This window comes from Marmota monax, unplaced genomic scaffold (genome assembly GCF_021218885.2).
Source record: "Marmota monax isolate L192 unplaced genomic scaffold, Marmota_monax_Labrador192_F-V1.1 WCK01_AAM20220418_F8-fsc00079, whole genome shotgun sequence".
Lineage (NCBI taxonomy): Eukaryota > Metazoa > Chordata > Mammalia > Rodentia > Sciuridae > Marmota > Marmota monax.
Window position 1 is genome coordinate 4,795,891 of NW_026694099.1, and position 16,633 is coordinate 4,812,523.

Consider the following 16,633-nt stretch of genomic DNA (forward strand, 5'->3'; position numbering starts at 1 on the left):
CATCATAATTCCCTGTTTGAGATCCTGGTAATCGTGACAAAAACCAACTTTTGGACACAACTTTAAATGTACTGAAATCTGGCCTACTTCTTCCATAGTCACTTTCAAATGTAGTGAGATGGGACAGAGCCTTATCTCAAGTAAGGCAGGGCTCTTCATAAATCTTAAGTACTGTAGTTCTGAAACTGAACTTTGCTTTTTAAACATCATTTTACAAAGCCTACATAAATTGTTGTGAACTTGAGCAAACACAACATAATATCACACCTAAAACATGAATTAAAGAAAAGCTGAAAGCTTTTAACCTTTTGTAGAAAAGTAGCAAAGTACTTTTGTGTTTTGCAATAAAACCTTCACACAGATTAGGCTCTCATTAACTTAAAAATACATTTAAATTGTATCTCAGTGTAAAAAGTAACATAGAACTTTACATATCTTATTGATAACAAGTCAAGTTATAGAACACAAATGATATAAATAAATCTCCAACATGTTTTTCTTTTTAAGCCTAAAATTACCATACAACTTTAGAACACCAGCTTGATATAATGCTCTTTCTAAAGTTTCTACCTTACAGACTTGTATACCTGGAAGATATGGACACATTAACACCACAATTACATTGATGTTTTTATATTAACCAAGTTAAGCTTTTAAAGAAATAACATAGCACAATTCTCTAAAACAACAGCACTTGTTTGACCAGCTGTTTAATTTCTTTAAGATTACTTGCTCAAAAACTTACACTTATAAGCAACTTACACAGACCTTTTTATATCATTTACTTAAACCCTCTTAATCATATAGACTCTTATCCAGAAACACATTTTCCCTCTATTAAATCCATATCTAGAACCTTCTAGTTTCTCTTTTATCTGTTAACCTCCTTCTGTTCACATTTTGAAACAATACTTGTAAATTTTTTGAATTTAAGCAGATTTAACATTTTATTAGGGCCTTTTTGAACATCTAGAAAAACTTATAAGCTTAATTTTAAAGACATATTTACTTTCATCTGTTTACCAAATTTAAATTGAACCATTTGAATCACGTGAATCAAAGATATGTGGATCCATTTTTTAAAAATTTTTCATGAGCGCTCCTCATCTGTCAATTGTCATATCACTGCACGATATATGGACATACACACAGACATACCGACATACAACACTTAACACAAGTGTAACACAACACAATAGTAAAGGCCTTGTAGCTTTTTCAGGTGAAATCTCATTGCAATGTTTAAAAAAACTCCAGCTGATCAAAAATAGAACTTATCAGAAAAACATTAAGTTGTCTGTAGGATCAAAATCACGAGCTCAAAAAAAATACAGAATCTAAGAAAAAAGCAAAAGTCCTAGAAAAAATTGACCGGCCAGTAATTAGTAAATGCCATACAATTTACTCTTTGGTTTAATCTAGTTTGAGTTCCCATAAAAAGACACTTTTACTCTTTTTTTTTTTTTCTTGGGCCTGAAATCTGCCCTCTGTTGAGCCCCAGGCTTCTTCTATTTGCATATCAGCTTAAGTGCTGGCTGAGGTCTGGAAGGAACTGGGAAAACTGGAATTCTGAGCAGAAACCTCATGCCTAAGGCATTTTAACCATAAGTCACAATTTTCAGGTTTGGATGTTGAAAATTATGATACAAGTTTAAGATACAATTTACAAAATTTCATGCCTTTACATTTTCCTACACTAGAAAAACTTGCTCACACAAAACTGAAAATAGGATCTCTACCATCAGAAGAAATTTCTTTAGGATCATTAAGTCACTTCCTTTGTTCTGAAGTTTCTAAAGTAGTATTAAGTTACATTAAATCACCTGAAAAAAATCTTAAGAGAACCACACACTACCATGTATATCCAAAATTAAGCTTTAAAAATTTAAGACTGTTGCTATTCAATGTTATTTCAATAAGCCAGACCAACGTTCCAATTCAACATTTTTTTCCTAAATCTTACACACTGAGGGGAAAGATACCATATCATAATTTACTATCCTTGCCCAAGTTAATACACTGGTACACCTAGTGAAATCTTCTCAGGCTACCCAGTTCAAAATAAAACTAAATGATTGGGAGTTACTTGCCAACTTGGAAGTAGAATTCTTTTAATTTTCTATCCTAAGTATTTAAGTTCTCCGGCATGAATTATCTGGAATCACAAACTAAACAATTACCTAACCCCAACTTTTAACTGCAAGATTATGCAATGCTTCAAACTCATTTAGATACCAGGTTGTTACAATAAAAAATCATCTTTTAGACACACATTGAGCCAAGATCATCCCCAAGAAACAATCTATAATAACCTTTAAAACAGACCAGATAAGAAAAAAATCTCTCCAGGTTTTGAACTTCCATTTAATTATGACTCTTATCAGTGGCACCATAGATTTCCCCATGAGTGGACCAGATGTTTTCACAGAGGGGCAACTATAGGTGTAAAATCAAGGGTCTCAGTGTGACTGACTTTACTGCATTCAGTGTCCCTTCTTTTTAAGTGGACAGAGATGGAGCAATCCTTACAGTGCAGGGAAGAATGAGGAAATTCCCCAAAGCGAAAATGGCTCTGGCAGCTGCTGGGAATCCTCAGTTTCCCTTTTACTTACAGGATTAGCTCCTTTGGATAGATCCAATCCCAGGCAATCTGGCATATCTCTTAACTTTCCAGTAGAGTCAGTTTTTATCTGCCTTAGGTCTTGAAGGGGGAAGGGGGTATGTACTTTGATCGGCCCAAATTTTTCTCTTGATGGCAGATATCATAGCTAAGTCTACTTTACACTGTTGGCATAATTTAGGATTTTCCCTTAGAGCAAAGAAAATCTGAACATACAGCACCTCACACCATTTCCTTTTTTGTAAATTTTATCAAACTGTAAAATTGTATTAAATTGATATTTCCCTCTGGTGGCCAGGTTTCTCCATCAGAGAGTTTGTATTGAGGCCAGGCCAAGAAAATGAGGCGCTTTTTTCTTGAGCGTCTGAGGTTCAAATTTATCCCAATTTTTCAATACGCAGGCTAGTGGTGCACCTGGCGTATTGGAGAGAGAGAAGCTCCCGTCTGAGTGAGAAGAAAACAGGACTCAGGCGCCCACGCCGCGCCAGAGAAAACTGTTCTCATTAGGGACGTCTCCCTAAGCTTGAGCTTCCTAAACGGTCCAGAAAACCCGTCTCTCACCTTGCTTTGCCAAGGGGTTTCTGGTCCCCTTTAGCAAAGTGCTAGGGTCTCAGTTTGCCCTGTGCCAGAGACCCTGGGAGGATTCAGACTTAAGGGCATTACTGCTTATCCTCCCGGCAACTAAAAACCCATTGCAAAAGAAAAAAATGCGCTCTTTTGTTGCCTTTGCTCTGTAGACTAAAGGAGCCACCTAAGTGTTAAGGAATATCTACTGGTTGTAAGGTAGCAGATTACCGGAGGAGTTGATTCTAAAAATGCCTCTCTAGCAGCTTAGGGAACACAACGCATTTTAAACATTGGGGCGGTAAAACAGACTAGTGAAATTTACCTATGCATCTTAGGGAACCTGGGCAGATTTTACTAATTATCTCATGCCTTTCTCAGTCCTACAACCTGAATTGCTAACATTTCTGACCTGCGAAGGAAGGGGAGCATCCAGGAGGAATGGATGCGAGGTTGGGAGTGTTGCATGGCCCATACGGAGGCAAATGTGATTGGGGCTTTCCCTCAGTGCCATTCATCTACCGATCACCCTAGATACCCCTGAGGGCTGTCGGAAGGGGGCTCAAGAGAAAGGAACCTTAGGAATCGTCTGAGTGTAGCCCAGACCGGAATTCCGCAGTTGTTCCAAACTCCTTCCTCCACCTCCACGCATCCGAGGCAGATCGGGATTCGGGACACTGTGTACTCACGCCAATTGCTCTCCAGGCCCAGACAGAAAAGTTGGAAGCGGCTTTGGCAGAACCCAACATGCCTGCTCTGTATTGAACAGGTGATTGAGAGCTGCCTAGGCCGGGAAACCTCTCACCCGAGTCTTGAAGAGTGGCGGCTGCACTAATTGCGTTTAAGTAGCCGTCGGGTGCCCACCTTACCCTCCAGAAAGAAAGAGAGAGAAAGATGCACCTCAAACAGACATGGGGTGCGTGCACTTACCTCGGTGTAGAATCTCGGTCTGGGACCTCCAATATGTTACCGCTGTTGACCGGTGACGAGTTCTTGCTTCCCCAATGTTGAAGAATAACACCAAAGAAGCACGCCGAGGCAAGGTCAGAGTAGAAACTAGAAGTTTATTAAAGGACAGCAGAAAAGACTTCTCCCGGAGGAAGAAGGGGACCCAAGACGTGGAATCCCGCAATCCACCTCTTAATGGGAAGAATTTTAAGAATTCAGGGGTCATAGCTCTTTAAAAAAAACTCTCCTGGTAAGTATACTGCTTGATTTAAAATATTTGATAGTAGATATGAATTTGTGCAGTGGGCTTGAATCCAGGGCTACAAACATGCTAAGCATCATCTATGCTAACACTGAGCTACACACCCAGCCCCCAAATTTGTTTCTCATACAGCTTTTCAGAAACCATTCATTGTATAACACTTAATATGAATCTTTTGAAAATATTTACATTATTGTTCACTTGTAATTACTGTTATACATGATTCCTTGTCCTATCACAGCCACTCTTGTGATTTCTACCTGGTTTACCAAAACAGACATTAATTCATTATGCTTTGACAAATCACCCATGTAGGAAATTGACTTTACCCTAGCAAACCTCTTCATCAATATTCCATTTTCTATTGCAGTAACCTGAAAGAGTTAATGGTACCCTGAATGGCTAACAAATAAAAAATTCCATGAGGGACTTAGCAACTGAACGAATCAGATATTTTATGTAAAATGTGCATGAACTCTCTCCACAATTCCTTGAGGATTTTTTGAAGCAAATGAAAATTTTGTGCTTGCATTAAGTTTACTATATAGATCCTGCGGATGAATTTAAAATCTTGGCCAAATAATGAAAGAAAGAAAGAAAAAAGAAAGAAAAGAACTCAAACAGATGCCCCCAAGTTGAAAATACAGCATAAGCATATCTATTTCTTTAGTCCCATTTATAGGTTTTCCAATAATTTGAAAATAAACAAAACCTTCTGGCTTTGCATGTCTGTGGGGAGTTTGGGACTTTAGGTACACATACTTGAGAATATTTTGCATAAATCTGCATATGTTTACATGCAATGACAGACATACTGCCGCTTCCCAAATGTGGCTAGGGTAATTTAATCTTCTGCAACATTTTGCATAGCATATGTAGGTGTAATATGCTCAGAAACATTACCTGAATATATGCAAAGTACATTAGCTCATGCTTACATAGTTCTCATATCAAAAGATGTAGTTAGATCTGAGATACCATTTTGCAGCTTTATTCCTTTATGCCTAAAGATCTCAAATTAAACTAAATTATCCATAGCAAGAAATGAGCTTTATAAAAATTTAAATTAAAAATACTTCTAGATTTGCTTATTGTACATTCTTTGTGCTAATTTGTATTTCTTTAGCTTTTTTCTTGGTTTTACTTTGTGATTATTACATTTGTTTTTCTTGGTTATTCAACAATTGTGAGTTAGGGATCAATGCAAGTTGTTATAACAGGAATGATTGCATAATAGCCTTCAGTATAAAATAGTAAGTAGGGAAAATTATAAAATTAACATTGGTTTAAGCATAAACTATCTGTGAATATAAGGCACTGTATATATTTAAAAGGAATGGATATTTTTATAAGATTTATTAAATCATACAGAATATTGTGTCTTTACTTTTGTGTTTTTTAAAACAAACCTCTTTTTATAATTTTATTTCATAAACTAGCTTTTTTATTCAAATTCTTTAATTTGAATAAAATTTTAATGTTTTGCTTACCCACATATGTGTTTCTATTCCAGAATGCTTATAAAAATACAAGTACAGCTGAATTGATGGCATACAAGCTACTCTGGAGACTGAGACAGAAGGATTGCAAGTTGGAGGCCAGCCTCAGCAACTTAGAGAGACCTTGTGTCAATATGAAGAAGGAAATTAAAAAGAGCAGGGCATGTAGCTCAGTAGTAGAATGAATGCCCCTGGGTTCAATTCACACACAAATACAAGAGTCCTTCTGCATACATGGCAGATTTTTCCAGGACTCCTATGATACCAACATCAGCAGATTATCAAATTATATAAAATGTCATAGTATTTTCATATAACCTATGTACATCCTCCTGTATACTTTAAAAAAAAAAACTGCAGATTTCTTATTATACCTAATACAATAAAAATGCTATGTAAGAAGTTGTTAGAATACATTGTTTAGAGAATGATGACAAGAAAAATGTCCGTATAAGATAGATTTTTTTCTGGATATTTTGATCCACAGTGAATTGAATCCGTAGATATGGAATCCACACATATAGAGGTCCAACTATAAAGAAAAGAACAAAAGGAACATGTAATTTCTTTATCTAAAGCACTAAAAATAACCCATCTAGATATTCTCTTTTATTATTGTACTTAATTCAAACAAAGCTTGTCATATGAATTTTTTTCACCAAATAACATATATTAAATATTTCTCAACATCATAAGAGCATTCTTTGACAACATTTTTTTTTTTTTTTTTTTTTTTTTTTACTGGTTGCATAGTTTCTAATGATCACATTGGGAAAGCAATTTGCTTTAACCCTTCTTTTATGTATTACCATTAGTTAGAGAGGATCTCTAAATAAACAAATACATTTCTGAATAAAGCACTTTAGAAAATTCTATTATTTCTAAAAAAAGAGTTGGAAATGGCTCCTCATCTGTTTACCAATTGCTCCCTTCCAGTCATCCTCTTCTCCAGTGGAAGCTTCTGTAATGAATGTCTCTCATTCATTCCTCGAATTTGTCCCCATCCATATAATAATTATTTGGACTAGCATCTATGGAGCAAATATAGTGGACCATAGCTGGAGCCTTAGTTTTCTGAGTTCACAAATAGAGAGGTAGATTTTATAGGTGTTTTTGTTTTAAACAACTAATGAGGTTTTTATTCATTCATGAGGTCTATAAAAATTTAAAACCCCTATCATTTTATTTTATGAATCATGTCCTAATCTCCTAAAAGTTAACAAAGATTTTTTTGTAATACACCTTATAAACCTGATTAGGTCTTGCCTCTACTGAAACCATCTCACTAGCCCACTTACTCCTGGAACGAGAGCTGAAATCCTCAGTGTGTCTCCCCCTGACTCACTCAGCCTCTCCTTCTTTTGCTTTCTTGCCCACTTCTCCCTTCATGTTGAATCAGCCAGCGTGGACAGACTGCTGTTTTCTGCTTGGAAGTTTTCTCTTGTTTTCATTTGGGTATTTATTATCTTCTCAGGCTTGTTCTCCCTCACCCTTGACCTCCCTGTTTTGAGTCAGTGTCCCTTTCTCTGTGCTCACCAAGAGCTGAATTGCTATGTTTTGATGTTCTTTAGCCATGAGCTCCTTGAGAATAAGAACGAATGAAGGAAATTAGTTTGCCTGTGCCTTTGAAAGTGATCTTCAGACATGTGGTTATTTAGATGGTCATGCAGATGGCCCTTAGGATGCCCTTTGATTCCTTCCAAGAATAAATTGTGCATGTGAAAATCTGTTCTCTCTGCATATTGCAGAGCATATGAATGCCAGAGCCCAGTGGCTTTTCTACTGCTGCCCATAATCTAGCCTGAGTAACAAGAATGCTCTGTGTTACATAAGGAGTCCTTGAATTTTGTTTGTGCCTCAAGTCTATGGCTGAAAGAATCCATGTGTGACACTTGTTAGCATCTCTCTTCATTTATATAATTAGTCCTTATATAGACCCTAACTTACTAGGCACAGTAGCAAGCATCTGAGACACAAAGATGCTGACAAATTACTACTGCTTATTTAGACCTAACAATTCATCTAGTTTTCTTTAGATTTCTGGAATATCTTTGCCTTACCATATATGTTCTTTCTTTTTGGCTGTCTTTAACTGCTTTATTGTTATTATTATTATACAGTGAGATCTTTGAAGCTATGGAATACACTAAAAACAAAACAAACAAACAAAAAAACATGATTCCTGGCCTTGACATGCCTTCAAAATAAATTGGGGTGGGAGTATACAGGAAAACCTTACACAGGAAGCATGTATGAATAATTGTATGAACAATTGAGAGATTCTACCAAGTAAGTACTAATATAAACTAGCATTTAACACTTACCTCAGAGAGTTGTAGGTTAAATGAGCTGGCATGTGTGCAACTTTTGGATGATGTCTGGAGGTAATAATAACACTTTATCAACATTTGGGATTATTGTAGGGGCTCAGAAAAATAATACCCCAAAGTGAAGGCCTCAGAAACAAAGTGTCTCAAGTCCTCAGAAAGAAAAGTTTCTTCCCCTCCTACTTCTGCTATCCTTTCTCTCCCCAAGGCAAGCCATAGAAATTAGATTGTCTTTTTCCCCAGGCAGGTCATAGAAACCAGGAACACTTTTCCCCAAAACAAGCCATAAATCCCCCCAAAATATTACTCTAAACTTCTCCTGCCTTTCTATCTTAGAGCTGACCATAAAGAAATTCTCTGATTTACTTTATTTAATAGCAGATCCCCATTCAGAAAAAATCCTGCCCCATACTCTAAAACTAGGGAGACATTTCTGTCTTCATATCTTCATTTTGAAAGTCTCCATGCATATAGAACTTAGATCAAATACATCTGTTATGTTATTCTCTTTTGAAACATTTTTGAGAAGTCAGCCAGGGCCCTTATCATGGGCAGGAAAGAGATTACCCTCTTTCTATTCCCACATTATTACTTACTAATTATATGCTGGATACTGTTGTATGCATTTTACATGTATGAGTCTATACAAGTCTAATTTAAATTCCTACAGTACCCTATGAAATCGAATTATTGTCAGAACTTTACATATGAAGAAACTGAGTCATAGAGACACAAGTAACTTGTCCTAGTTGATCTTCAACTTGATTCCCCTCGCTCTAAACTTATAGGCTTTTCCACTGCAGAGGGCTGTCTTACTTTCATTTAATAATTAGGACACTTTGTGCTAGTATAAAGTTATTTCCAAAGTGATGTTATCTCGTATTTATTGGAAATGCTTAGCACCTCTTGGTTATAGATAATGGTGTCAGTGAGACTGAAGAAAGATGGTGGAACATTTTTCTTTTAATTTTCAACTCAGTTTTTTTAGCATCATATAGCTCTGGTAAAGGTCACATAGAGTTCACTTTTCAAGGGAATGGTTATTTTAAAATACTTTATTCAAGTCTCCTCTAACTCAACATACTATTAATTTTAGATTTTGTATTGATAATTTTCCTCCACGAAGATAAATTAACTCTTTAAATCAAAGCAGTAGAAGTTGAGTATTGACTGTAGTGAATAATACGGGCCCTTTAATTTCTTCCAGAATCATCTAAAAGAGTTACACATTTCCAAATCTCTGCTTCTGTCAGTGGGGAGCTCAGTTATTTTTAAACATAAATTACAAATCTATAACTGACTGTTGAAGACAAATTTTTAAATAGCTTTATTATTTTCAATGTTTTTATAGTTACATTTTCCTCTCTTAGAGGTTAGTTTTAAGTGTTATTCTTCATAATACTTTGGGGGAACATATTCATATTTCTGCTCCCTCTGAATTTTAAGCCAATTGAAGGAAGACCTTAAAAATCAAAAAGAGACCAAACTATGATCATTATTACTGGTAAAGTTGACTTAAGCTTTTTTTTTTTAATAGTTAAACTACTTTTAGCTCTGTGTCAACTTTCTTCATGTTATTTATACAACCCAGCCATCTCTTCAAGGGGCAGGACTTGTCCCAGTGGGACGAAGATGAGGGAAAAAGAGATGGCACATTACCTACGGATAGGCAATTGCCAAGAAAGGCTGTGACAGTCCCACTCTGAGGCCCTTTGCCTAGTGCTCCAGTACCTTATTCCATAGCTCTTTCATTTGAGGTGGAGACAAAGAAGTGAAATAAATGATGGGGCTGGCAGGTTGGCTGGTAAAAGGGAAAAGGGGAAAATGCCTCCAAATATTTCTTAGGAAATCCTATTTTACAGTATCAGGTAAGAACACGGGAAAGGAGAAACCAGGTTTCTTTGCATGTTTGCATATTTGTAAATTCTAAAAAGATCTAAAGGGAAAAAGCAAATATTATGTACTATGGTTTGTATGGGAGGTATCGCCCAACAGTTCATTTGTGAGTCAACTTAAGAATGTTCAGAGGTGAAATGATTGGATTATGAAAGTTGTAACCTAATTAGTGGATCAATCCATTTGATGGATTAATAATGTGAATAGATTAATAAGTGGTAATTCTAGGCAGGTAGGATATGGCTGGAAAAAGTAGACGACTGTGAGTGTGCCCCAGTGAATTATACTAACCCTGGATCCTTGCTCTAAGTTGTCTGTTTCCTGGCCATCATGTTCCAAGTGGCTTTCCTCTGCTACATCTTCAGCCATTATGTTCTGCCTCATTTCAGGGCCCAGAGGGATGGAGATAGCCAACCATGGACTGAAACCTCTGCAACCATAGAACTAAAATAAACTTTCCCTCCTTTAAGTTGTTCTTGTCAGGTGTTAAGGTCACAGTGACAAAAAGCTGTCTAATACATTTAAGTTGTATGGTAGCAATAGCCTAGTTGGAAAGATGGGGCATTTTTAGAACCCAGGATAAAGGAATATACTACATACAATAAATACAATGAAATATCTCATACTATGTATGAAAATTGTGTTGTGGCAGCTGAGAATGTTTTAGAAATTAGAAAAAAGTCTAACTAGTAAGTAAAAGAGGCATTTTTGTTTAAGCAACAGTGTTTATATTTGCAATATTTGTGTTGCCTAAAACTCAATATAGGTCTATTTCCTCTAAGGCTACATTTATAGGGCAATTTCTGACTTTATGCTTTAGGGATCCGGATTTTAATGAGATTGTATGTATGCATACATACATATATACAATTTGACATCAGTAGATATTTTAAAAATATTTTCTTTTTCTAATGATGGGAACATTTTGAGTTATTTGTAACTTGTGTCCATTTTTCTTAAAGAAGAAAAAAGGTAAGATGAAGCAAAGCAAACAAAATCAAATATGTCATTAGAATTTGTGGTGTTCATTGGATGTGGTTGCCTGGATGGCCACTCTTTCTTCATCTGTTTTCCATCCCTTGTCTGGGTACTTACCTCATCCATATGATACAATAAGACAAAGATGCAGAGGGTATGGGGGAAACAGTTGATGGGGCACCTGTGGACTTAGGAGCATTTCCCAGAAAAGACAGGGTTACAAATCAATAGTGATAGTCAACACAGAAGTCCATGTAACTAATAGCTACAGCGGTGGAAGTGGTCGCACAACATGAACCTACACAGAAAGAGTCAGTAATTTTCCAAGGGTGGTCAGAACAGTGAACTCTTGAAAAACTCAGGGGTTGGGGTGCTCAGTTGAAAATGCTTGTATAACTTGGTCTTTAAAATTATAACAAATGGTTGCAATTTTTCAACTTTTTTTTTTTAAAAATGATGTTGTGAACTTCTATGAATTAAAAACAACATTCTTAAGAATTTCAACTTGATCAATGAAACAAATTTAAAACCTTTAAAAATTCATTGAGAAAAAAAACAAGTTTTAAAAAACAAATACAGAAAAATCTGTCATTACCAAAAAGGAACATCATTAGGTAAAAGTAATTAAAACCTCATATTATATAGATAATAGATATTGTTCTAGTTATGTAGTCAGCAGGCAACAGGCGAGCACTTAAAGTCTTCAGCTTTAATCATTGCTCATTTCTCATTTTGGGATCTCATGTTAATTATTTATTGGATGACCAGTTGATGGTGAACCAATATTTCCTCAGTCCCACATTGCTCATCCTTGGGGAGTGAGTAAATTCTCAGCTTCTGGATTGGCTACTCTTTCTTGACCATTTTGTCGCTTAGGTTTTCTTGGTGTCTAATTTACTAATTGAGGTTGCAGTAGTATAGACACTGAAGTGGCTCATGACCTTAGGTCTTATCTTCTCTCATTTGTGTATGTGTGTGTGTGTGTGTGTGTGTGTGTGTTACTGGAGATTGAACCCAGGGCCTTGTGCATATGAGGCAAGCACTCTACCAACTGAGCTATAGCCCCAGCCCCAGGTCTTATCTTCTTGATTTCCTTATCCTCTACCTTGTTCTTTCTAGGCTGTTTTTGGCATGGTGGGTCGCTGCAGAATCATGGTCTATGACCTCAATATGGATTTGCCTCCTTGGTGGACCTTGTTTTCCTCTACCCCAGTTGCTAACAGCCTCAATCCATTGCCCTGAACAATGGGGTTGGAATACTGTGGCTGGCACCCATAGCATCTCCGCATTAAGTAAGGTAGAAAACTTTGCTTGTCGTAGAGCCAAAGCCATTGGACCTGGCTTTTGAGATCACTCTCCAATCCTCAATTCTTTCCCTCATTCTCATTAAATTGTTAATTCTGAGGACTCCTTCAATATACATAGTGTCTATCATGGTTAAACTCTGCAGCTTTTTTACTGCCTTAACCTGGAACTGTACCAGTTCCTAACATTTGTTGTCCACACCTATTTAAGCAGCTTTTTCATTGCTGGGACCAAAAGACATTACAAGAATAATTTTAGAGAAGGAAAATTTTATCTGATGCTCACAGTTTCAGAGATCTCAGTCCATAGACAGCCAACTCCATTGGTCTGTGCCTGAGTGAGTAAAAACATTATGGTGGAAGGGTTTGGAGGAGAAATGCAGCTTAGGATATGGTCACTAGGAGAGGGGGGGATGGGGAACTACATTGGGCTTTCCAGGGACAAAATATATGCTCAAAAGTCATGCCTTTGATGATCTACCTCCTCTAGTCACACCCTACCTGCCTACAGTTACACTCAGTTAATTCATTCAAGTGAATTAATGTCCTGATTAGGTTAAGGCTGTCATAACCTGATCATTTCAGCTTTAAATTTCTTTGCATTGATTCTGACATGAGCTTTTAGGGGACACTTCATAGCTAAACCATAACAACACCCTGTCTCCTTCAACAACATTAAACTCTTCAGTATCTCCATCTTTTACACTGTGAAGAGACTTCCTAAGGTGATTTTTTTTTTTTTTTTATGGCAGCCTGACACACAAATACATCTTCCCTGGTGTTACTACTGGTGATGAAACCATATCTGTTTCTTATGTTGAATCATTTTACTGTTCCACAGCCCTTCCTTTCCATAGTCTTCTTATCCTGTGCCAATGTGATGCCAGCCATGATCCTTGTGCCACTGTCCATGGTACTGGTCCACAATGCTGACAACCAAGGACCGCAGGTAGCTGTTGTATCAGCCTCCTTGTTGACATTGTGGTGACAGTGACTTCTCCCTGGTGTGAAGGTTACAGGGCCAGATGTAACAGTGATCTGTTCATGGGACTCCTGGGGTCCACATTGTGCCTACTACTGGTTGAATTCCACATACAACTTTTTAGTCTGCTAAAATTTAATTATAACAGCCTACTGCAGGCAGGAAGACTTATTGACAATGAAAACAGTGAATTAACCCACATATTGTATATTTTGTACATTATAGACAGTGAAAAACACACAAGAACTGCAAGAGATCACTTTTTACTGAAATAGGCAATTTACTAGAGACAGACTGCTCATGAGAGGCATTTTAAGTGGATATACACAATACATGGGTTCCCTGCAACAGCAACAGTGATGGCTACAAAATTGTGACAGTATTATAGTGTGCACTTCCAATATTTTAATGCAGTTATGATTTAATACTGCATCTTTATGTTTGTTTTCATTTCCTGTCACTGTGAATGACACTATGAACAGTCTCTGTGTGTGTAAATTTTGATAATATTAACATTTTATTATAGATTTGTGGTTATTTTATATTAATAAATGATAAAATTGACTATCATGTATATACATTTTATGCATTCATGGCATACTTAATTTTTATTATTATTCTTATTTATTATGATTATTATTTTCTATTTCTAGGCTAAGGAGATCATCAGAGAGATTTTCAAATTGATGCAAATCTCAAAAAAAATTTTACATGTAAGTAGACCAATGCAATTTAAACCCACATTGTTCAAATATCAAATGTATACTCATAACACATTTATTTAATTTCTTTCTTGAGAATAAATAATTTAAGATACCTTACTCTACCTCTTTCTGTATACCATCTTGAGTGGGAGTAGGATCTTGAGAAATATTGCCAGTGAACATTATTCCAGGTAGTTGGAGAATTAGAAAAACCTGCTGAAAACCAGTGGAAGGCATCCATGGAGATTAGAAATGCAGGGAGGGCATTTTCTGTGTTCTCAACAGCAGTTTTGTCCTTGATTTTAGTCTATTTTTAAGGTTCAGCTGCATGACTGCTATTGGGTTTCTTAAGACACTAAATTGTCTTTACTTTAATATTATATAACTCAGAAAGTTTTCCATTATTACAAAACAAAAAAGACTTTTATACAACACAAGGAGTTTTCTTTTATTGGTTGGACTGCCAGAAAGAACAAACTTATGCTTAGGATAATGTGACTGATCTCCTATAAAGCTATTTCCTGCATTTTGTCATTTGAAATGCTTTTAATAATGTACTATAAATTTTCATGGTGTAATGGTTTTCAAAGAAAGCAAGGGACTCAGTGGCTGTGTTTAAGAATGCATTTAGCATTTTTAGAAGAAGTAGATATATGATCTCAATAAAATCATAGAGTTCAACTTGGTTAGCAAAGTAGAGTTCACTAGAATGAAAGCAAACTATGAGGGGAAAGAGAGGAGTAGAAAATATACTCTTTTATAAAAGTCATGGAGTTCAGAGAAATATGACAACAAGAAGATCACCTTCCGTGAACATGGACATAGAAAAAATAAACAGTAGGGGAAGATGTGAGCAGGTTTTCTTTATTGGAGTGTGGATAATCTCTCCTAATTGAAATATGCCCATTTGTTTTTCAATGTCAGTTGCTAAGGTAATGATAAACCCAATAAATTAATTACTGTTGATGAAGATTGAATACAATGGCTAATCGGAACAATCTTCAGTGTAACACAATGACTATAGTTGCTTAGACATACAACATCTTAATATGGAATCTCTTTGAGTGGTGAGAGTTTCAGATACCATGGAAAACTAATGGGAGTTGTGGGCTACGAGAACCCATTAATTATATCAGATGTGATATGTGTTTCTTAAAATTATGATCTGATATCTGTATAACCCTAGAAACTAGTTTGGTATCTGGCTCAAGGTAGGGACTTAGTACATACTTAGTAAATGAATGCATGTGGATATTCACTTTTTTGTTCTATGGAGCTGGTGCTATGTTAGATGCTTGTTACAAAACAACAAAATCAAATTTTGTCTAACTTAGACAGAAAAATAGTTTACTGCATTCCATTTGGATTCCTTGAGTGCTGATTGTAACACTGTAAACCCAGTTCTGAGATAACAGGTCAAAGAGAAAGGCAAAAATAACAAAGCAGAACTGACCATATGAGAATTGATAGGGAGTGGTGACTCACAATGGTGATCCCAGCTACTGAAGAGATAGAGGGAAGACATTTGCAATTTGGAAGCCAACTTGGGCAGCTTAGCAAGATATTGTCTCAAAATACGAATAAAAAGGACTGGGGATATAGCTCAGAAGTAGAATGCCCTGGGTTCACTCCTAGTACGAGAGAGAGAGAGAGAGAGAGAGAGAGAGAGAGAGAGAGAAGAGAGAGGTAGGGGGACATTTTATACCACCATTGTTGAGCATTATTCCTTGGAATTTATCCCCCAACATACTTGAAAAAAGACATTAGATGCCATTCTAACCATTTACTCCTATTGCCCAGAGACAATGCACAAAGATCACAAGGACAGAGCAAATTTCTTAGCTCACATCTGAAGTCTGGAGCAGAGTCATCTGATTGGAGAAGCCTAGGACACAATCCCTAGGCATAAGAGGCTGTGAAAATAAACATCTGCCACTTTCAGATTTTGGGGTGAGAGGTGGGCTATGCCTCCCACCAGGAATCCTAAATGGGAGCTTTCCCAAATATAGAAAGATTTAGAACATGAGCAGGAAAAAAACAGTCTACCTCAAGTGTCCTCAGGAGATGAATTTGGAAGGTTTATGTATACAAGATGTTGTCATGCAGCAACCCCAGTTCTGGCTTCTGTAGCTAATGTAGAATAAAAACTGTCTTTCTTTCCCAGCTCATTTGCACTTCCCCACGTGACACAGAGGTTACTAGCCAGACTGGATCCTTCCCCTTCCCCCTCCAGAGCCACCACCAATGTGAGGAAACATTTTTCAGGTTGCAAATGCTTGACTAAACACAGATGGCACTAGTGATTCTTTAAAGAGTTAAAATCAGTGTTCAGAAACAAGAGATTATTGACCAGAAATTCAGCATAAAGGAGAATTATTCCATTTTAATTACAAGACTTAAATGGGAGAACAATTTCACAAGGAAATGAGGAAGACACAAAAGAAACAATAGAAACATTCAAGATGATCAATGATCAGTCTGACTGGATTCTGGTTCTAGTTTCAACACTTAAAATGATATGTTTTGGTTATTTATTTGACTTCTTATGT